Consider the following 24,327-nt stretch of genomic DNA (forward strand, 5'->3'; position numbering starts at 1 on the left):
TGAAAACATTTTGTAGATTTGTAAGTAAACAGTGACCGCATCTGCCTACTCACTGAAAGACTGTGGGAGTTTCAAACAACCCCCCCCCCCAACACAGACTGTGTGCTTCCCTTATCCCTTCACCCCGACCTCTGTATTCCAATGACCTAAGTCAAGCCTGAAGATCCATGAAGTCATGTTTTCTAGACACCAGAAGGGTTAAACTGGACTTTAAACATTATTAAAAGTGTCTCTCCCGGGTTAGCGCCTACCAGACAAGCCACTGTCCTGGACACTCAAAGGAGATGATTTCAATAGAGGAGGGGCAAGAGGTGGGGACAGAAGATGGAGTGGGGGGTGGGAGGGAGCAGATTGAAAATGATTTTTTTAAAAGACATCCGGTCTCTGTTTGGGTTGCAAGTGCACTTGCTTCCCCAGGAGCAATTGGAGAGGAAACACTAGGAGTTAATCATTCAAGACACAGGATGAAAGCAAGAAGGAATTCTAAAAATAATGCCTTCTCCTTCAAAACTGAAGCCGTCTGCAAGAAGCAGAATTGGAGAGCTTATTAGCGTGACTCCTTTGCCCTCTGCAGCTGAAGCTCCCTGTTAAAATCCTGGCACACTCCTAAAGTGGGAGTTCGCTCTGTAAAGGTCAGAAGAATCGAGGTCACCAAAGAACACGTTATTAGGTGAGTTTGGTGGCACAAAACCAAGTCATCATTCTGCATCTGTGTTGGGGCTCCTCCGACCTCTCCATTATTACTACCATCTCCAAAGGAAAGGAAGTGGCCAGAATTGTCACTGACAGTCGTCCTCTTGTTGAACCGCTTTGTCATCTTGTGGTATTAGTTGCTTTGGGAGGAACAAGGAAAGGGAAGGTTGCCTAGGCATTTGACTGTACGTACACACAATTCTATTTTCTGCGCCCTTTATGCAAAAGAGGCTCTCATCACAGGCCCCATCTCCTTCTAAAAAGCTTGCCACCCAGATCCACCTGTCTCTCAACAAAGACTGCAAAAATTTTGTAATCATATCGCTGATCCCATGACCATATTACCTGATGACTCCCTTTCATTCTTTCTTCTCCCCCTTCCTATTTCGACCCTCAAACATTTCGGGGCTCTGTACTAGATACCAAAGGTATGAAGAAGGGATGGTTCAGGGTGGTTCAGTCAGTTAAGCATCTGACTTTGGCTCAGGTCATGATCTCATTGTTCGCGAGTTTGAGCCCCACATCGGACTCTCTGCTCTCAGCACAGAGCCTGCTTTGGATCCTCTGTCCCCCTCTCTCTCTGCCCCTCCTCTGCTCTTTCTCTCTCTCTCAAAATAAATGGATAAACTTAAAAACTAAAACTAAAACTAAAGGTATGAAGAAGACCAGAACATTCCTGCCCCTCAAATTATTCTTGGTTGAGTGGAGGAGGTAGAAACCAAGAACTGAAAAATCCGAACAGTAAAGAAATTTGTCACAGACTTCCAGCTCGCATGGGAAGCAGAACTTCTATCTTCTGACTCATAATGAAGGCCTCTATGCTCAATGCCACATACAAAACATGTGCTCTTTATAAATTGATGACCGTCACTAATAAATAGGTAAATCATTTCAGAAAAGACCGTTTGTGCCAAGAGAGCAGAATTAGAAGTCCTAACTTTTCTTCCCCCCACTCCGTAAACAAAGACAGAAGAACTGCCAGAAGAGCTCAGGCCTGACGGGATGGTTTAGAACATGTGTGGGGAGGTGTCTTCCTCCCCGCAGGGCACACTCCCAGCACTGTCCCACCAGCCGTGCAGACGCGGACCAGGCTCTTACGTCTTCTGCGCCTCAGCTTCCACATGCGTGTGGTAGGGATCATCATTCCTTCTACACGGGTTGTTGTGATATTTAAAATGGGATACTGGCTGGGGCGCCTGGGTGGCCCAGCCGGTTGAGCGTCTGTTTCGACTCAGGTCATGAGCTCAAGGTTCCTGAGCTCAAGCCCCGTGCTGACAGCACAGAGCCTGCTTTGGATCCTCTGGCCTCTCTCTCTGCCCCTCCCCTGGGCACGATCTCTGAAAAAATAAATAATAAGACATTTAGAAGTCAATAAATAAAATGGGATACTACTGGTGCACAGGAAGTGTGCAAGAAGTGGATAGCATTGTCATTAGCACAGAGGTGTCTGCCTCTCCTCTCATTTAAAGCCCCCTTCCTGAGGAAGATGGGGAGAGAGGGCCTGACGGGCAGGTGTTGCTTTCTGGAGGGACCAGGGCCTTGCCAGGACCGTGGCTTGGGAGGCAGAAACAGAGGTCCAGGTTTCCCAAGAAATTCTTCCATTTGTATACAACACAGTGTCCTCGGCAGCTGGACTTCTGGGGGCAGCAGGCACATAGCAGCACCAGGAAATCCAGGTTGTGGGGGATGGATGCCTGAGGCCAAGAAAGGAGCTAGAAGGAATGAAAAGTTTACAAGTGTATAGATAGACCCAGTGACACAAAATCAGAGAATGCACTGGATATGTTTATTTATTCCCTATAAGCAATTCTCAAATCTTTCCGCTTTCAGATGGTACAAATTCATGCCACTGCCATGAGTCCCAGAGAAAGCAAAGTCTCTGTTGCTTAGTAAATACTCCTCCATCTACTGCCTCTCAACCTAGCCAGCAGTGAGCTGTCAGGCCCCTTCCCCCCTGCCATGGTGCCGTGTCAGGAATCTTGTGCTAAAGCTAGGTGCTCAAGTTCAAACATCACTTCATTTCTGTCAAAGACTGTTTCCTCAATGTTTTGGTGAGCTACACCTGTGTAAGAAACTACCTAAAACATAGTGGCTCGAAATAACGAAGACTTTATTTGCTGGTGATCCTGTGAGACAGGAATCAGACACGGTTCAGCTGGGTACACTCAGCTGGGGTCATCGACTCAGCTTGCGTTCCTCTGGTGGTTGACTGGGCTGACTATAGGGTCCAAGAAGGCTTCACTCACTTGACTGACACTGGGGTGCTCCTCCTTGTTGCCTCTCTCTATCTACATGCCCAATTTGAACTTCCTCACAATATGGTGGTCTTAGGATAACCAGACTTAGACTTCTTATATGACGTTGGCTTCCAGGGGAAAACATTTCAAGCAACAAAGGGAGGAACTGTGATCCTCTTAGGGCCTAAACTTAGAAGTTACACAGTCTCACTTCCACTCCCCTTGATTGGTCAACACAAGTCACGGCATCGGTCTAGATTCAGAGGGAGGGTAAATAGACCCCACCTCACCACGGGAGAAGGGCAAAGAATTCGCAGCCATCTTGAATTTACTACGATCAGGGCAGCTTTCCCAAGACCTCCAGCCTCAGACCCTGTCACAATCTCTCCTTGCCTCTTGAATTTCTTTCCACAGCATTTTTCACAAGTTACTTATGTGATGAACTGATGAACTGTCTCCCTCCCAGGAGCCTTATGAACAGTGAGGGTAGAGAATAAAATGAATCTGTTAGATTCATCACTATAGACCCACTGCCTCACACACTGTAGGCTCTTGAAACATGTTTGTTTTGAGAATTGGATAAAACATTATCAGGATAATAGAAAAACACAGGGAAAGTCAAGACAACATAATGTAGTTTATATGATATGGTTCTTTGGAGACAAAAAGATGAAATAGTGCACTAAGCCTTTGAAATTTTTCTTTTTGGATACCATATCTCTCGCTAACCACCTAGAAATATCATATTTCCTATCCCTTCCCCCATGGAAGAAAACAACTGATAATGTTCAACCCAAGCACCTCTATATGAGAGTTTTCAGGACTATCTATAATTTTTTTAATTAAAAAATTTTTAACTGTGGTAAAACACACAAGCATAAAATTACCATCGTAACCATTTCTTTTTTTCTTTTTTTAATTGTAATGTTTACTTATTTTTGAGAGACAGAGTGCCAGTGGGAGAGGGGCAGAGAAAGAGGGAGACACAGAAGACCTTTCCTTAATATTCAGAAGTATCTATAATTTTTTTAATGTTTATTCATTTTTGAAAGACAGAGATGGGGGCAGAGAGAGAGAGAGAGAGAGAGAGGGAGACAGAGGATCCAAAGCAGGCTCTGTGCTAACAGCAGAAAGCCAGATGTGGGACTCAAACTGCAAGATCACGACCTGAGCCAAAGTTGGCTGCTTAACCAACTTAACCAATTTTTAGCTAGTTTTTTTGTTTTCTTTTACTTGTAAAATTAAGGACATGTGTTCTAGGAAGATCTGAGAGACTGGCGATGCCTAGAAATGTTAAACTTGGGTATCCATACTGGGAAGTCTTATTCTCGCATACAATCACCAACATAGTGATGTTGCCTTCTTTAACCCATTCAAGAATTGAGCTATATTTGACAGCAAAATGCCTGTCTTGGAGATGACCGCTAACCTACACTTTAGACAATAATTGTGGAGCTTAGTGCAAAATGAAAACACAGGGCACCTTGTTAAAAGATTATTCAGAACTTTAAGATAGCGATAGCAAACAAGTGTGAGGCCTGGACAACTGATAAGATTAAAGACCCGTATACACTATAGTATACACTGCCTTATAATTTCTGCCTGTGTCTGAAACCCTGATGTTTTTTTAAATATTTAATGTTTATTTATTTTTGAGAGAGAGAGAGTGCAAGCAGGGGAGAGGCAGAGAGAGAGAGACATAGAATCCGAAGCAGGCTCCAGGCTCTGTGCTGACAGCTTGAACCCGACATGGGGTTCAAACTTACCAACCGTGAGATCATGACCTGAGCCAAAGTCAATGCTTAACCAACTGAGCCACCCAGGGGACCCAACCCTGATTTTTTTAAACCACCACACTAATCATTAATTCAAACTTTTCAAAGTACACATAAGCCCACGATCTGAACAAAAATATTTTCCCTTCTCAGTGTGCCTTTCTGGCTTTCTCTAGGGCATTTCTGGTAAAAAAAAAAAAAAAAAAAAGCTTTACCCTCTTTCCTCTCCACATGGGAGGAACTCACCCAATATGATTAAGATTGCCCCTTGTTCCCAGCTTCAGGACCCAGCCTTGTCACTCTCTAAGCCTGCCCTGGAGCTCTGGTAAGAGGTCTGAAAGTAGGCAGCCTCCTCTTCTTATATCTTCCCCAAACTCACTCTCAGAACTTTGTCTTTTCTCTTCTGGTCCTGATGCCTCCCAGAAGCAGACAGAGTCCGGGGACAGCTCTCTCAGTAGTCCTGATCTCCTAGTCCAAGAGCTGATTACGATTGTTTTGAATCAAGTTATGGCAATCTCAGAATCAGTTGATATTGTAACACAGCTGTCTTTTTATATAGATGATTTCAGGAGTGTTTAATTCTCGTCAGTGCTCCATAGAAGAGAACTCTTTGTTAGGAATCTTGAATTCTAGTCTAGGCACTAAACTGGGCTCCACTTGACTCTAAAAAGTTGACTGTGGCTGCTTTGTCCACATCCTCAGCCCCATTTTCTCTCAATCCACTCCAGTCAGGCTTTCCACGGCCAGCCCTCTACTCAATGGGTAGACCTCAGTTCTTGCTGAGGTCACCAATGACCTAGGTCTTGCCAAAGCCAGTGGTTGGTTCTCTGTCCTTATCTTACTGGGCTAGCCAGCAGCCATTGGCCAAACAGACCACTCCCTCCTTTAGCAAACTCTTCTCTAGTCTTCAGTAAAACCTCTCTCTTGGAGTACTCTCTCCCTGGTTTCCTTCTGGGAATGTTCCTCAGATGACAATCCCGGTGATGTTTTATAAACATTTGCTTAATCACATCATTATTCATCCAATGGCTTCCAATTATGTGTTGGGTAATGTCCAAGCCTTTAGCATTACCTATCAATTGACTCTGCCTTCCTTGCCCAACCATTAAGGCAGTAGGAACCCTTCTTTTCCACTCCTCCACTATGCTCCAGCCACGCTTGCCTTCTATTATCTCTCAGACTCCCCAGGGGCTTTGCAAATTGTTGTAACTTCTTGGAATGTTCTTTTCACCTTATCAGGCAGCTGTCTCCTCTTTACTGGGACCTCAGCCTAGCATTAATTTCTCAAGAAAACTTCCCTGACATACTAGTAGAGGAGCCTCTTCCTTCAAGTTGCTTCCTTTCTGTTGTTTGTCTTTGTAGCCCATAATATCTGAAATTCTCTTTTTTGTTTATTTACTGGAATGTACATTCATTAAGTTGATTTATTTCATCACAGTGTTCCTAGTACCCAGAATGGCACATAGTAGGACCTCAATAAATATCTGTAGACTGACTACAGGACTCTTAATTATATCATTGCTCCATAGATACAGGCATGTGTGTGTGCACACACACGCACACATGCACACACACACACACACACACACACCTTACTCAAGGTCACACATAATCTCTGAACTTATCTCTCACTACTCTTTGCTTGCTCACTCTGCTAAATCAAAACAGGCCTGAACCCCACTGGAATCTTTGCTCTGGCTGTCCTCTCTGCCTGAAACACTCTTCCCTCACAAATCCCTAGAGTAAACCCCCTTTTTTGAATCTTTGTTCAAATATCATGTTCCTAATGAAGCCTACTTGGTGACTATATTTACAATTGCTGCTCAGTCAGTAGAGCATGTGCCTCTTGATCTCGGAGTTGTGAGTTTGAGCCCCACATTGGGTGAAGAGATAACTTTAAAAAAAAAAAAAAAAAAAAATATATATATATATATATATATATATATATATATAAAGAACTTTGTCTATAAGGGGTGCCTGGCTGGCTCAGTCAGTATAGAGTATGCAACTCCTGATCTCGGGGTTGTAAGTTCAAACCCCACGTTGGGTGTAATGATTATTTAAAAATAAAAAATCTTTTTAAAAAATTGCAATTTACCCCTGTTGAGCAGTGGGTTTCCAGGAAATACCGGAAAAACAACCTATTAATAAGACAAAGCTGAGTTTATTCTTACTGCAACAAAAGAGAAAGAGGATGCACTTCCATAAAAGAGTCTTGGAGCTCAGAGGGTGATGTTGGGATGTTTATGAGGTCTGAGAAGTTGGGTTCAAGGCAGTTCCCTCATTGTAGGGCCTTAACTAAGGTGGTATAAAGATCATAATATATTTTAGAATTGGTGGACATAGCAAGGAGAGGATTATAGGTGAATATTTCAAAGAGTCTTGGGGAGTAAGTACTCATTTGATAAGACTGTTCAAATGGGTTTCTAGAAGAACTGACAGAGATAAGAAAGTTTGTGATAATATTTGTTTATGCAGGTGGGAGTGGGCTTTCTGTCTTTTTCACGGACATAAATATCTCCCAGAGGAAAGATTTATGGTATGTTTACCCTTTCCTGGGAGTAGATTAGAATACTGCCTGGAATATAGTAAGTCTTCAATAATTAAGTGTTGAATGGATGGATAGTAATGGCAATACTTTTATTCCCCAAAGTGAAAACTATCATTCCAGCCAAAAAATTTTTCATGCTATAATAGAAAAAATGATCTTAGTTTTACCTCTTATAGTCAATTCTATTGAAGAATTCACTTTCCTTCTCCAACCAAAAGAATGGCAACTAATCTCAGTTTAAAGGTTAGTGAATGGAAAAAAATATTTGCAAAAGGCATATCTAATAAAGGACTTGCATCCAAAATAACTTTTGCATCCAAAGAACTCTTAAAACTCAATATTAAGAAAATGAACAACTCAATTTAAAAGTGAGCAAAAGACCTGAACAGATACCTCACCAAGGAAGATAAATGGATGACAAATAAGCATATAAAAAGATGTCCTACATCATATGTCATTAGGGACATACAAATTAAAACAACAATGAGAAGAAACAAGAAGAATGAGACACCACTAAACAGTTATTAGAAAGGCTGACGTACAGAACATTGCCAACACCCTCTGGTGACCTTGTGAAGTAACAGGAGCTCGCACCCATTGCTGGGGGGAATGCAACAATGGCAACTGTGGAAGACAGTTTGTCAGTTTCTTACAAAACAAAATATATTTGAGGTGTCTGGGTGGCTCAGTTGGTTAAGCATCTGACTTCAGCTCAGGTCATGAGTTCACAGTTTGTGATTCGAGCCTTGCATCCGGCTCTGTGCTGACAACTCAGAGCCTGGAGCCTGCTTCAAATTCTGTGTCTCACCCTCTCTCTGCCCCTCCCCCACTCATGCTCACTCGCTCGCTCTCTCTCTCTCTTTCTCTCAAATAAACAATACCAAAAAATATATATATATACATATATGTATGTATATATATATTCTTATCATGTGATCTGGCAATTGTGCTTCTTAGTATTTACCTGAGTGAGTTGAAAACATATCCACACAAAAATCTGCACACAGATATTTATAGCAGCTTTATTTATACTTGCCAAAACTTGACAGCAACAAAGATCTTTTTTAGTAGGTGAATAGATAAACTGTGAAACATCTAGACAATGGAATATTATTCAGCAGTAAAAAGAAATGAGCTAGAACTAATAAATTAGTTCAGTAAAGTTACAGAGTACAAAATCAATACACAAAATTTAGTTGTATTTCTACACACCAACAGTGAACTATAAGAAAGAGGAATTAAGCATCCAACTTTGGCTCAGGTCATGATCTTGAGGTTGGTGATTTCAAGCCCCACACCGGGCTGTCTGCTGTCAGTGCGGAACCCGCTTTGGATCCTCTGTCCCCCTTTCTCTCTTCCCCTCCCCCACTGTTTCTCTCTCTCTCTTTCACTCTCTCTCAATAAATAAATAAGCTTGGGGCACCTGGGTGGCTCAGTCGGTTGAGCCTCCGACTTCGGCTCAGGTCATGATCTCATGGTCTGTGAGTTTGAGCCCCATGTTGGGCTCTGTGCTGACAGCTCAGAGCCTGGAGCTTGCTTCGGATTCTGTGTCTCCCTCTCTCTCTGACACTCCCCCACTCACGCCCTGTCTCTCTCTCTCAAAAATAAATAAACAAACATTAAAAAAAAACTTTTTTTAAAAAAAGGCTGCATACTGTATGATACCAACTATCAGACATTCTGGAAAAGGCAGTAAAACATCAATGGTTGCCAGGGGATGGTATGATACTATGATACTATGATGTGTATACATGTCTTCATACATTTGTCAAAACCCAAAGACTGCACCATGCCAAGAGTTCATTAGAGTGAACTCTAATGTAAATGGATAATGGACTTCGGGTAATGATGATGTGTCAATGTAGATTCATCATTTGTAACAAATGTACCACTCTAATGTGGGCTATTGATAGTGGAGAAGTTTGGGGGGAGAAGTTGGGGTGCAGGGGGCCAGGGGTTATACGGAAACTTTGTTTATTAAACAGGAACTTTGTTTTATACTCTCACTCTTGCTGTGAACCTAAAACTGCTTTAAAAAACAAAGTCTATTGGGGTGCCTGGGTGGCTCAGTCGGTTAAGTGTCTGACTTCGGCTCAGGTCATGATCTCATGGTTTGTGAGTTCAAGTTCTGAGTTGGGATCTATGCTGTCAGCTCAGAGCCTGGAGCCTGCTTTGGATTCTGTATCTCCTTCTCTCTCTGCCCCTCCCCCACTTGTGCTCTGTCTCTCTCTGTCTCTCAAAAATAAATAAATGTAAAAAAAAAAATTAAAAAAACCCACAAAGTCCATTTAAAAGGAAACAAGGAGTGAATGGATTTGGGAGAATATTTGGCTTCCAATGATATGTATTACTAGCATAAAACAATCAAAACTATATCTTGTTCCATAATCAAGAACTAAATAAACTGAGGCCATAAAGGTATTCTGTTTACTTATCAAACAGATTTGTGAACTTTTGTCCACCTGGGCAAAGATAGAAGAAGGGAGTTAAAAAGTTCTGCAGCTGTAGGCATTTTTAAATGCTGGGAGGCTTAGCTAAGAAATCCTCTAAGAACTTAGAAATAAAAGGGAAAGATTACCCTCATACAGTTCAACTATTATGGTACACGGAAATGCAAATGAGCTAAAAAAGAGAAACTGTCTTACAGGCTTGAAAGATTGTTTCCAGGGAAAATACCTACATAATTTATAAAGGAAAGGTGTCAATCCAAGACTGGACTGTTGGCTAGAAGAACATCATCATTATCATCACCTTCATTGTCAAAACAATGGGTAAGCTTTGTTGAGTTCAGACTATAGGATAAATATTCTTAATTATCACAACCTGTTGAGGAAGTTGATATTTGTTTAGAAGGAAACTCAATCTCCAGATAACATGTCTCCAAAATCTACACTCCTAACAATTATGATATACTACAGAAATTGGCAAACATTGCCTCTAAATGGTCAGATAATAAATGTTTTGGGCTTTATGGTCTCTGGATATTTCTCAGCTCTGCTGCTGGAGCAAGAAAGAAGCCAGATACAACTTGTAAATGAACACTATGGCTGTGTTCTAATAAAACTTTACTTATGAAAACTGAAATTTGAATTTCACCTATTTTTCATTCATCATGAAATATTCCTATTTTTTCCCCAAACGTTTAAAAGCATAAACACTATTTCTTACTCGAGGATTTACAAAAATAGGCATCAGGAGATATTTGGCCCAAGGAGCCCTAATTTGCTGATCTCTGGTGATTACCATTCAACTTTGAAAAAGTAGTCGTAGAATCCCAACTTGGCAGTGTCCTTCCAAGTGCATCCCCAAAGAGAAGGAATATTACCACTGGACTAGAGTCTATGCGGACAGGGACACATTAATGCTAATATCTGATATTTATTGAGGACCAACCGGGTGCCGAGACAGCTCTGTGCTTTACTTAGAGTGTCTCATGTCATCTTCATAGAAACTCCATGATGAAGTTACCTGTATTTCCTCCTCTTTATAAAGAAATGAACCACAGAGAAGGTAAGTAGCATGTCTGAAGTCACACAGCTAGTTTGTGGTTGAGTGGGGATTTGAATTCAGGCAGTCTGACTCTACAGCTTGAACATTAAACCATCGTGCTGAACTGCCTCCCGTTACACATTTAACCTCAGTGCCTCTCTCATCCAACCCCACAGATTTCAGGCTGTCCCTCTAAAAGGCCCACTTGGTCTGCCTTTGCTTCAGCATTGTCCTGTAGCTTGATTGCTTTCCCCAACTCTTTTCCTGGGTCCTCTTCATCCTTCAGGGCTTAACTCAGATGTCACTTCCTAAAAGAGGCCTTCCCTGATCAGCCAGTGGACAGAAGCAACACACATACACACATGCACACACACGCACGCACACATGCACTCTCTCTCTCCTCCTTCCACCAATTTCTGCTTATATAGCAGTTGTTTCTATCCAAAAATTTGAAATTGTCTTATATATTCATTTGTCAAACTATTTTATTGGATGTCCCCATTAGACTGCAAGTCCTTGTCCGTCTGTTGAATACCCAGTGTCTATAGTGCCTGATACACGGTAGTGTATCAGACACTGTAGTAATGATATTCTCCATTTACCAACTAACTTTCAAATCCAGTTCTAATTGTGTTGATGGGGAGAGATGTGTTAAAATATAAACTGAAGCACAGTAAAAATTTTAAGAGGGGCACCTGACTGGTTCAGTTGGTAGAGCATGTGATGCTTGATCTTTGGTTGCCAGTTCGAGCCCCATGTTGGGTATAGAAATTACTTAAAAATAAAATTTTAAGGGGTGCCTGGGTGGTTCAGTTGGTTGTGTCCAATTCTTGATCTCAGCTCAGCTCATGATCTCATGGTTTGTGAGTTTGAGCCCCACATAGCGCTCTGTGCTAACAGCACATATCCTGCTTGGGATTCTCTTTCCCTCTCTCTCTGCCCCTCCCCCACTTGCACACACAATCTCTGTCTCTATCTCTCTCTCTCTTAAAAATAAACATTCTTAAAAATTAAACTGAATTAAATTTAAAATTTTTTTGAGGGTTTATTTCAGCAAAAATCAATCCTAATCCAGCAATGTCAAATCAGCCATGATTAGAAGCTATCCACTGACAAGAACCAAGGGAAAAACTTACAGGGCAAAGCAAAACAAGGCAACTATTTCATTGGCCATAGCTTAAGTGGTTGCCTTATTTGGGAAAGTCTAGCTGACTGTTTGTGATTGGTTGTCCTTAGATTTCAATTTCTTAACCTAGAGACATTATAGGCTCAGTTTTGGTTTTTCTTAATAGGCTACTAATGCACTGAAGCCACCTCAGTCTAATGGTCTCCTTGTTAATTAAACATTTGTGATAATGGAAAGAATAAAATGGAGTAAGCATTGCTAAGAGGGTTATTTCAAATGGAGCTGGGGGCACCTGGGGGGTTCAGTTGGTTTAGTGTCCAACTCTTGCTCTCAGCTCAGGTCTTGTTCTCACCGTTCATGAGTTCAAGCCCCACATTGGGCTCTGTGCCGACAGTGTGGAGCCTGCATGGGATTCTCTCTCTCCCTCACTTTCTCTGCCCATCCCACACCCAGCTCACATGCATGTGCACATTCTCTCTCTCACTCTCTCTCTCTCTCAAAAATAAATAAATAAGATGGAGCTACTACGACACTGAGGATATGAGGCTTATGCAGGTCTTATGTCTCAAATTCTTGGGATTTTTCCTGAACTCAGCTAAGAGCCAGGGCACCTGCTATATGTTCTATATGTTACAATGGACATAAATGGACCCCCACCTAACACTAGCCCAGCTAGACCAACACCAATTACCCTTCATTCAAAAGAACTTACATAAGTTCCTTCTTTCCTCTTGAAAAACCCTAACCTCTTTTGTCTCTCCAGAACACACTTCTGATTTCAGTTGAATCTGTGTCCCTCAAGTTATAATCCCTAAGACCCCAAATAAATGCACAGATTCTATTTTGCAGCTTGCAGTTTTGTCTTTTGTTGCCAGACACTTGCTACTCCTATGAAAACTTCTGGTCCCTGCATAGGGTGAATTATTTCGGTGGATCAAAAAAATAACTATTCTGCTCACGATGTGATTTCCAAGGCATCGTGACCACAGTGTGGGAATCTGATGGCACCACACAGTGCTTCTGGCCCACTAAATTACATCATCATTGATCCATCAGCTTTCTATGGACACTCCAGTCTCCCAAGTGGTTTAGTTATTCCCTATCTTACCCTGAAGGTGTCGCTGGTCCTTGAAAATGGAAGGTCACATCTAGCCATTAGGAAATTAGGCTATAGATTTTTCCTTCGAATAATTCCTCATAGGTCACCCAGACAAAGCTGAGCTTACCAAACTTATGGAATGATGCCCCTGACATGCTCCTTATCAATCTTTTTTTCCTGTAATGACAATCTCCCTACATCACCCCTTTCCCTCCTCTCATCTTCCCTGACTTCTCTCTCCTGGGCAGCCGCGTCCTAATGAAGTAATCCAACGTGCTCACACTACCCGACATGCCTGCATGCCTCTTACATCACAGGGACCCCACTCCACGAGACCTTCCCAAAAAACACAAGTGTGACAAGAGCATACATAATATGTGTGAGTGGATGATGTATGATGCCTTTTTTTTTTTCTTTCTCTAGTTCTCAAACTTTGCCTGAATTGGTTACATTATTTTCTAATTTCAAATCAACTTTTAAAAGTTAGACTAAGTTATTACTAAGTCAGGGATGACATAATTCTATGCTCAGCCATTTGCACATAGCCTTCTCAATTTTTGCCATTATTGAGTACCACCTGTGTTATTGTATACTTAATAACTTTTACTAAATTTATTCACATTTTAAGAAGCTAAATAAATATATCTTAAAATTACATGTGACATAAAATAGAAAATTCATCTAATATAAAAGTAAACATAAGTATAAAGTAACTGTACAAATATAAAGTAACTGTAAAAAGAAATACAGCAGAAATGAAAGGATATTCTCCAATCTGCTTTAATGCTATTGCCTGCTGAAAGCTGGGAGCCTTTGTTAAAAGGATAATTAGCAAGTGTTAGGGATCTTCTCATTCACTTAATCAGAATGATCGAAGGAGCATTAAGTCATTGTTAATTAATATAATGGCCCTCATATCTTTTATTGGGTCCATTTGCACTTTAATGAAGTCATCTTAGGAGACAATACCTTGACTGAAGGGAAAGAATTCTTTCAAAATTGTATTTCAGATGCAGGGGTCTGGTGGGGGTGGAAACCTTCTGTGTGTGCAGACACTAGGGTTAAGTGGGGTGAGTAGGCGGTCTCTTCCTGAAGGTAATGCGTTCTAAGATGCACTAAATTGTCCGGCCTTGGACACAGGCCCCACAGGCAGGGATTAAGGTGCATAGTGACAGTGCACTTATTCCCAGCCTGGGTCACTCAAGTCGCCTACAAGGTCCTGACCACAGCTCCATGGCTCCCCATACAGATATTCACGTGGGGGAGAGCATGTATTTCTCTCTCTTTCTAATGGAAACCCTTATCACTATCATAGGCAGGCGGAAGAGAAAATTACGGCCAAATGGAGAGCAAACGAGATTCTACAGAAGTCGAAGCAACACTGGCTTTATAGCTTTTTTTCCCCTTTCAATTTATTCTTTGTTCATCGCTACAGTTGGTGGTGTTAACTGGCCTCGAGTCCTTGGACCCCACAAAGGCAGAAACCAGCTAGACCCCAAATTTAAAAGCACGGGCAAGGCTTTATTGGAACTTATGCTCGAGTTCGAGAGAAGCAGCAGAAAAGAATCCTCAGGCTGACTCTCCGGGGAGAGGTCAGGGAGGGGCTTTCAAAGAAATTTCGGTGGGAAAAGAGTGATATATATATATATATATATATGTATATACATATATATATATATATGTATATATATAACAGGTAGAGGCCGGGATTTATTAGCACCTGTGTGCTTAAAGGTCCTGCTTCTTTGGCAGCCGCATGCCTAATTAACATGTTAAATCTCCATCCCTGGGCGTGATTTTTAATATTATAATGAGGGGGGAAAGTCAGTGAAAGTTCAGCACAGTGAAGGTCCGTCACGGCACAGACTAGTTTGGACTGGTTCTGGGCTTGCTCCTTAGCTGGTGCTTTCCTCTGCAGGAAAAGTGCTAACAGCCTTCAGGCTGCAGAGAGTTTCCCTCTCTGCACAGGGGCTTGTTCCCAAGGTCCCCAACCCGCTCACCACCATCACTGAAGATCTAAAGAACAGAAAAACATATTAACATGTAGTGAAAAGAGCTCTAGATTTGGAAGCAGAGGACCTGAAATCTGCTCTTCTTTCAACACTTCTTAGCTCTTTAATCATTAAATTGATTACCATGAACAATTTATCCCATGACATATCATTTCTCTCCTCCCATTAAATCTTCCACTCCCTCCTTGTCTGAATGGATTAGCCTCTGAGGGCCACAGTTAGCTCCTGTATAAGATAAGAACAGTAATATCTATCCCCTCGTGCAAGGCGGGTGGGGGGTCTGGACAAGGTCAGTTCTTGTACACATCAGTTCAGTGATCAGGGAATCCTATGAATTAGAGAAAGCCAGCTGTAAACTGGTGCCTGGTTCCCGACCACGAGGCAATGATAAAATATGCCAATGATGAGATATGCCAATGTCTGGCAGCCATTAGGACAAATAGTTACTTAGAGATAACCAGTATGCACCCTACCAATGCTGAAGATAATTTTTATTGAGAGTAGGCACACCTCGGAGATAGTGTGGGTTCAGTCCCAGACCACTGCAATAAAGGAAATATCTCAATAAAGCGAGCCAAATGAATTTTTTGGTTTTCTTGTGCATATAAAACTTATGCTTGGGGGCAACTGGGTGTCTTAGTTAAGAGTGCAACTTCAGCTCAGGTCACGATCTCACTGTTCATGGGTTCGAGCCCTGCATGGGGCTCTGTGTCGACAGCTCAGAGCCTGGAGCCTGCTTCAGATTCCGTGTCTCCCTCTCTCTCTGCCCCTTCCTCTTTGCATGCTCTCTCTTTGAAAAATAAACATCAAAAAAATTTTAATTAAAAAACTTATGTTTACACTATACTATAGACTATTAAGTGTTCAATAGCATTATATCTAAAAAAATACCTCATAATGTAATTAAGAAATATTGCTAAAAAATGCCAACCGTTGTCTGAATCATGATCACTGATCACAGATAACCAACTGTAACAAATGTAATAATTATAATAAAAAAAGTTTGAGGGGTGCCTGGCTGACTCAGTCAGAAGAGCATGAGACCTAATCCCAGGGTCATAAGTTTGCGCCCCACAGTTGGGTGTAGAGATTACCAAAAATAAACACATAAATACTAGGAGAATTGCCTTCAATTTGTAAAAAAAATTGTGATTGTCTGCAAAGTGCAATAAAGTGAAACACAGTAAGAGTTTGCCTGTATTTACTTCTCACAATGGCGCCATGAATAAGTTTCTATTACTACTCCCGCTTAAAGGTGTAGAAACCAAGGCAATCTAAGTCCGTCTGACTCAAGAGCTGTGCTGTCTGCACTAACATACGACTTAGGAAAATGGGCATAAGATGATACATAAACCACTGCCTTGCCCTCCAAACCTTGCACCCTAAAGTGGGGGCAGAATTGGGGGTACAAACACAAACGATATGCCAGGTAGAATGTAGTCAGAGCCAAATAAGGCTGTTAGGAGAAAGGGTTCCTTCTGGATGGGGATGTGTGGGCAAGAGCAAGGACCAGAAGGCCCAGCTTCCATATCTGTACCAGTGACTCCCTGGGAGGGAATGGGGAGGGGCAAGCAAATAGAGCGGCTTGATGGTCCCTTTCATGCCTGATCTGCCACGTGTGTTCTGACATTGATCAAATTTAGCATCCCTAATAGGGGACCGTCCGCAGGGGCCCCTAATAAGATGCAAGAGGAAGCCCACTGCCCCACCGATGCAGGAGTCTTGCTCCTGTCAAATTAATTAAACAGGAAGGCCATTAGACATCGGCAGCTGTAACACACGGTGTCTTCATTAGCAGCAAACAAGATCCAAGCCTGAAAGCTCTTTGACGTTACGAAACCGAAACCTAAGGACAACCAATCACAAGCAGCCAACTAGTCTGTAAGCTGTAGCCGATCAATAATTTCCTTGCCTTACTCTCACCTTTTCCGCACACAAGTCTCTCCCCACTCCTGTTGGTGGAGCGCTCCTAACCACTTTCGGTTTGGCGCTGCCTGATTTGGAAGTAAATAAACTCTTAAAATTTTTTAATATGCCTTCATTTATCTTTTAACCACGCCACCAATAGTCTAATCATGTCCTCAGAGCTAACTTACATGAAATGCAAGATATAGAGGAGAGGGGCGCCTGGGTGGCTCAGTGGGTTAAGCGTCCAACTTCAGCTCAGGTCCTTATCTCAGGGCTAGTCAGTTCCAGCCCCACATTGGGCTCTGTACTGACAACTGGGAACCTGGAGCCTGCTTCAGATTCTGTGTCTCCCCCTCTATCTGCCCCTCCCCGGCTCATGCTCTCTCTCTTTCAAAAATAAATAAACATTCCCAAAAATTTTTTTAGAAATAGAGGAGAAAGTTCAATGACCCTCCCACCCCCCACAAAGGAGGTAAAGAGACAAGTCCAAAATATGCAAATGATCTATAGAAAAAAGGCTGTAAGTCAATGATGGGGTTGGGGGGGGGGGGTGTCAAAGGACAGAGGACTGCTCTAGATGCAAACACTAAAGAGACATAGCCTCATGTAATGTAGACCCTCATTCAAAGAACCTGACTGTAGAAAGACACTTTTGAGAGAATCAGGGAAGTCTGATCATGGGTGATGTAGTAAGTAATACCAAGAGGAAGTCACTTAGTCAGAAGTGATAGTGGCACTGTGGCTGTATAAGAAAGTGTCATGCTTTAGAGATCTATCATGTTTTTAGAGATTTGATACAACTTCAAGCACCTTCTTTAACAAACTTTAGCCAAAAAAGGAAAAAAGGGAGAGATATAGAAGACATTGGCACAATTTTGATACTGTTGAATTTTGGCAATGACTCTGTGCAGGGTCACTCTACTAGTCTCTTTCTAACTTTTGATGTGTCTGAATATTCATTAAGAAACTAAGGAAGACACAGAAACCTGTTTGCAAATGTTTATGACAGCCTTCTTTGTAACTGTCCCAAACTGGAAACAACCCAGGTGTTCATCAACAGGTGACTGGATAAACCAACAGCCACACAGTGCAATATATTCAGCAACAAAAAGGAATGATACAACGTGGAAGAATGACAAAAGCCTTCTGAATGGAAGAAGTCAGATTCAAAGCTTATGTATTTATTTCTTTTTAATGTTTATTTATTTTTGACAGAGAGAGAGAGAGCACATGTGCATGCAGGAAGGGCAGAGAGAGAGGAAGACAGAGGATCTGAAGCAGAATCTGCACTGACAGCAGAGAGCCTGATGTGGGGCTCAAACTCACGAGCCAAGAGATCACCTGAGCCCAAGTCGGACACTTAACCAACTGAATCACCCAGGTTCCCCAAAATCCTATATGTTTACATTACATTCTGTAAAAGACTAGTGGGACAGGAAAGTCATCAGTGGTTGACAGGGCCTAAAAGGGCAGGGTGACTATAGAGATAAGGGGAATTGGAGGGGCGGGGAGTAATAGAAATGTTCTATATCTTGGTGATTATATGTATAACTGTTTATATTTGTCAAAATTCATAGGTCTTCCCAGCAAAAAAAAGGTGAATTTTATTCCATGTAAATTATATCTTAATAAACCTGTCTTTAAAAACCAACAAAACAGAGGGGCACCTGGGTGGCTTAGTAGGTTAAGCTTCCAACTCTTTATTTTGGCTCAGGTCATGATCTCACAATGTGTGAGACTGAGCCCCATGTTGGGCTCTGTGCTGACAGTGGGGGAGACTCTCTCTTCCTTTCTCTCTGCCCCTCCTCTGCTTGCGTTCTCTCTCTCTCTCTCTGAAAATAAACAAGCAAACAAACAAACACAACAGAATGAAGCCCAGAGTTAAAGAAGAGAGGGAGGGAGGAAGGAGAGTGAGAAGGAGGAGAGGAAGATACTCTGCCAAGCAGGCTTGGAGCCTAGAAACCAAGAAAAACTCCTCTGGAACACAGACCAGTGCAAGGTCTTAATTCCCCTTGAGAGCCACCACCTCCCTGTGTCTATTTCCACAGCCTCAGGGAGGAAAAACAAAAAAGATAAATTCTGCTTCCCCTTTTCTCCAGTGTTTGCTCTGCTTGCTTCTCAGTGTAGTCGCTGTCTCTCTGCCTTCTTCCTCTTCTTCACCTTTTTCGTTACTCTTCATTACTCTCATCTCTTCTCCTAAAATCAGTGTTGTTTGCTGAAAGCCGGGGCTGAAACATTTGATAATCACCTTGACATAACTAGGACAGCCTGTTTCAGGGACAGAACAAGCTAGCAGTGACCCAGAGGTTTTTGTTAAGGAATCTGACTATATTAATCTAAGTAAATGAAAGAATGAAGAAGTATCTTTGTTGCTAGCAGTCTGGCTAAGGATTGATGGGAAAACATTCAGGAAGAGTTAAGTGGAAGACAGTGGGGTTCCCTTGCCAGCATCCTTCCCAGCCAGTGGAGAATTTGTTCTGATTTCCATCTTGGCAAATGGGTCTCCTATCTCACTAGGCTGGAGCCCCAGACCCCCTCAGGACATGTCTCAGACGAAGAGAGTTGCCTAATCACAACTGTCTATTTCATCCTAAATGAACAGTCCTAAACCCTTTGCTGAGCTTTTTCATGAGATCAAAGTACATTTGTTAAAGACAGAAAGTTGATTGGTTAGCAAAATAATAAACTGTCTTATCTTCAATTTCCATATCTAGTTGCTCATTTCTTGTTATGAGAATTTGGGGGACCAAAAGCAATTGAACTACTCAGATTTTCGAAGTGTTTTTTTCATTTCATATTTTAAATTTTTATTATTTTAATGTTTATTTTTTAAATATCAGAATGAATGATCCATTCCAATGGTTCAAAAAATAGGTGGAGCAAAAAACAAAAAAAGTTGGAGGGACACTTGGCTGGCTCAGCGGGTGGATCATGTGATTCTTGATGTCGAGGTCGTGAGTTCGAGTCCCATACTGGGTGCAAAGTTTACTTGAAAATCAAACCTTGAGGGGTACTTGCATGGCTCAGTCGGTTAAGCGTCCAACTTCGGCTCAGGTCATGATCTCACAGTCTGTGGGTTCGAGCCCTGTGTGGAGATATGTGCTGACAGCTCAGCCCCCAGAGTCTGCTTCAGATTCTGTGTCTTCTTCCTCTGCCCCTCCCCCACTCCTCGGTCTCTCTGTCCCTATCTCTCTCTCAAAAATAAACATATTAAAAAAAAAAGAAAATCTTTTTAAAAAGTAGGAAAAAATTAAAAAGTTTCCCTCCCCATCTACCCAGGGACCCCCTCCTTAAAACACGTTTCTTTTGTATTCTTCCAGGGATTTTAATGCATATGAATATGAATATTTACTTGCCCCATTTCAAAGTGTAAACTTTCTATTAAAGTACATACAGGGGCACCTGCGTGGCTCAGTTAGGCATCCGACTTCAGCTTGGGTTATGATCTTGTGGTCTGTGAGTTCGAGCCCCGCATCGGGCTCTGTGCTGACAGCTTGGAGCCTGGAGCCTGATTAGAGCCTGATTCGAGTTCTGTGTCTCCCTCTCTCTCTGCCCTTCCCCAGCTTGTGCTCTCTCTCTCAAAATAAATAAACATTAAAAAATTTTTTAAATAAATAAAGTACATACATATGCCTAGAGAAAAAAGTGCACAAATCACAAGTGATCAGCTCAATATTTTTCTCAAAATGAACACATGTAATCCTAGATCAAGAAAGAAAACTTTACCAGAATCTCAAAGTCCATGGCCAGACCACAAGCTCACACCCTCCACACTATCCTAATTTCTAACAACATAGATTGAACTTTATATAATACAGTGTGTATTCCAATGTACCTAGATCTTTCCTTCAATACTATGTCTGTGAGATTCATCCATGTTGTTATAGGGAGTAGTAGTTGATTTATTTTTGTTGCTAAAAAGTATTCCATTGTATAAATAATATACCTCACTGTATCCATTCTGCTATCGGTGGACATAGGGGTGTGGGGCTATAATGTCTAGTGCTGCTGTAATTGCTCTTGTATTTTGGTGAATGCACATAAACATTTCTGTTGCATACCTAGGAGGAGATTCACTGGGTCACAGGATGTGTGTATTTGGCTCGTGGACATATTAACAAACGGACTTGCATTTTGCAGTTCCAGTTGTTCTATGTCCTCAACGATACTTGATATTGACTATTTTTTGCATTTTTGCCATTCTTGTGAATGGTTTCCACATACATGTTCCTAAAGAATAATAGCTGAACAACTTTTCATATCTTTGCTGGTCATTTGGATCATCTCTTGGTAAATAGGTATTTATTTAGGCCCTTTGCCCACTTTAAAAAGCAGTCTGTTTATTTTATTTTTTACCAATCAGTAGTTCTTTGTATTTCTGGCTATGTATGTTTATTACATATATTACAAGCAGCTTTTCCTCTCCACCGCCTCCTTTTTACCCACTTGACGGTATCCTCTGCTAAACAAAAGTCCTTAGTTTTAATGTAAATTTCACTATTTTGTAGCTAGCACTTCTTGTTTCCTGCTTTAAAACTCTTTGCCTTCCCAAGCTCATGAAGATATTTATCTATGTTTCTTCTGTTACCTCAGTTGTTTTGTTTTCAGATCTCTAATCATTCCAAAGTGATTTTTTTTTTCTGAGTGGATTTTTGTAAGCAAGGGGTCAAGATTCATTTTTTCTTTTTCCATATGAATATCCAGTTAACTTAGCACCATTTTTTGAAAGGATTGTCTTTTTTCTGCCACACTACAGTAACACCTTTGTTGTATGTCAGTTGCCCACATGTGTGCGTTTCTGGACTCTGTTTTATTGGTCTATTTACCTTTTGTTGCACCAGTAACACACAGATTTAACTACTAGAGCTTCACAGTATCTCTTTCCTCTGGGTTTATTGAGGGATAATTGATAAATACAATTGTAAGATATTTAGAATGTACAGTGAGTGCCTGCCTATTGTCTTGCTTATTTATATAACACATCCATCACCTCACACACTCACATTTTTCACTTATTTACTTATTTATTTAACTTCTTGAGAACATTTAAGTTCTACTCTCTTAGCAGATTTCAATCATACAAACAGTGTTATCAACTCAAGTCACCATGTTACCTATTTGATTCTCAGGCCATATTCCTCTTACATTGAAAGTCTGTACCCTTTTACCAGCCTCTCCCTATTTCCCCCACCCACCAGTCCCTGGCAGCTACTTCTACTCTCTGTTTCAGTTAATTCAACTTTTTTTCATAATAAGTCTTGATGTCTGATAGTTTAAATCCTTTATCTTTGGGGTGTCTGGGTGGCTCAGCCGGTAAAGCATCCTACTCTTCATTTTGGCTCAAGTCAATGATCTCACTGTTCATGGGATCAAGCCCCCTGTCAGGCTTCATGCCAAAAGCCCAGAGCCCGCTTGGGACTCTCTCTCTCCCTCTTTCTGCCCCTCTCGGGCTCACACTTGCATGTTCTCTCTCAAAATAAATAAAGTTAAAACAAATTTTTTAAAATAAATCCCTTATCTTTGTTCTACTTCAGGGTTGCCTTGGCTCTACTTGGCCCTTTGAGTTTCCATATAAATTTTACAAGCAATTTGTCCCTCTTCCCAATGCCTTTTTAATCTGAATAATAGCATAACAAACATACAGGTCTGCATCTTGCTTTTTTCCAACTTAACAAGATATATCAGAAGGCTTTATATAACTACCTAAAGAGCTTCCCTATTTTATTTTTTGAAAGCTGAATAGTATTCTATAGGATGGATGAGGCATAATTTATTTTATCAACCCCTGTTGGGGGAGAATGAGGTTGATTCCAAGATTTTTCTCTCATTCTTACTTCCAATGAAGACATTTAGGCTTTATGTAAATTGTTTTATCTGGTGGTCATAAATAGAAGTTCACAGATATTAGTAAATTTTTCTTATTGTCTATCTACTGGGAATAATAAAATATAACAATACAGAATATATTCAAAAAGTCCTTTCTGGGGATTAGGAAGAATCCCGTGTAGCTATTGGCCAATATTCACCATTTAGCAACTATAGTAGTTGATGTTAAAAGTAACATTTGTACAGAGATTTAGGGCCATAGAGTTATTTAATACAGTCATTCTAGCTGCATTAGTCTCACCAATGAGTCAGGGATGTATTATCACTTTCATCTTACAGATGAAATGCAAAGAGGTCAAGTGACTTGCCCAAGGTCTGTAAGCAGTGACATGGGGTAGCCAGGATTTGAATTCCAGTTGTCTGATGTAATGTCTAGCAAAAAGGCAACTGAGCATGTATATTATTTAACGCATTAGAGCTCACTCCATACTGGTTCCATGACATCATTTTTTAGACTAATTGCTCAAAACTAAAGCCAAGCTTTCCAATTATAATCATGACTCTCAGGATAGTTATAGTTTAGGTCTGTCTTCTTAACTTAGGTTAGCACATTTTGAACAGATTTTAATCAAACATATTCTATTGATCCATTGAGGGTTAACATAAAGACATCTGCAAAGGGATCTGACTCAATATTTCCCACATCAAGTACAGAGGGGGGCCAAAACCTAATTCTTAGATTACTACCCATTTATTTTACTAAATAAATACTTAATCCTACTTAGTGAATATTTTACTTAACTGTTTTACTTAACATTTTTTTAAATGTTTATTTGTTAGAGAGAGAAAGAGAGAATGAGTGGGAGAGATGAAGAGAAAGAAGGGAACAGAGGATCCGAAGCAGGCTCAGGGCTGACAGCAGAAAGCCATATGTGGGGCTCAAACTCACGAGCCATGATATCACGACCTGAACTGAAGTTGGACGCTCAACCGAGTCACCCAGGTGCCCCCATTGACTTTTATTTTAAAAAACAGGGCAGACAAACCAGAATCCCGCATCCTGGGGCTTCCGGGGGAGCTTTACCTGGGTTGAAGGAGTTGCATTGGTCAACTCATCTGCACCCAATTCCTGATCAGGGACTGGTTTTGAGTCCCAAAGGTCAGTAATAGACCCAGGCACTTTCCCTTGGGAATCACTTCAATTCTTTTTTCAAAAGGTCTGTATTTAACAATTTCAAGGAGCCCTTTAAATGCAATTATCTTAGGTAGGAGGGGCAGTTCAGTCTAAATGGCCCTGACCTCTGCACCCTCCTATTCCATTTGATTATGTGCCTGCCTATTGTTTTTGCTGTCTAACACAAGTAAGCTTGGGAGCAATGAGGAAGAAAGACAGCTAGGGGCTCTCCAGGTCCACTAAAGTGTCCTATCTATCCTTTTTCACATTGCATTATTAATACAATAGCAATGCTTACTTAGTTATCTGCAGCATATGATTTTTTTAAATGCATACTACTACTGCTGGATTGATGTTTCTTGTATTTAATTATTAACTAGTAGAGATTCTGCAGTTTTAATGAGAACTAATGGTAACATATAAAACTGTCTTCCTCC

This window comes from Panthera pardus, unplaced genomic scaffold (genome assembly GCF_024362965.1).
Source record: "Panthera pardus isolate Hobbes unplaced genomic scaffold, ASM2436296v1 HiC_scaffold_17, whole genome shotgun sequence".
In the NCBI taxonomy this organism is placed as follows: Eukaryota; Metazoa; Chordata; class Mammalia; order Carnivora; family Felidae; genus Panthera; species Panthera pardus.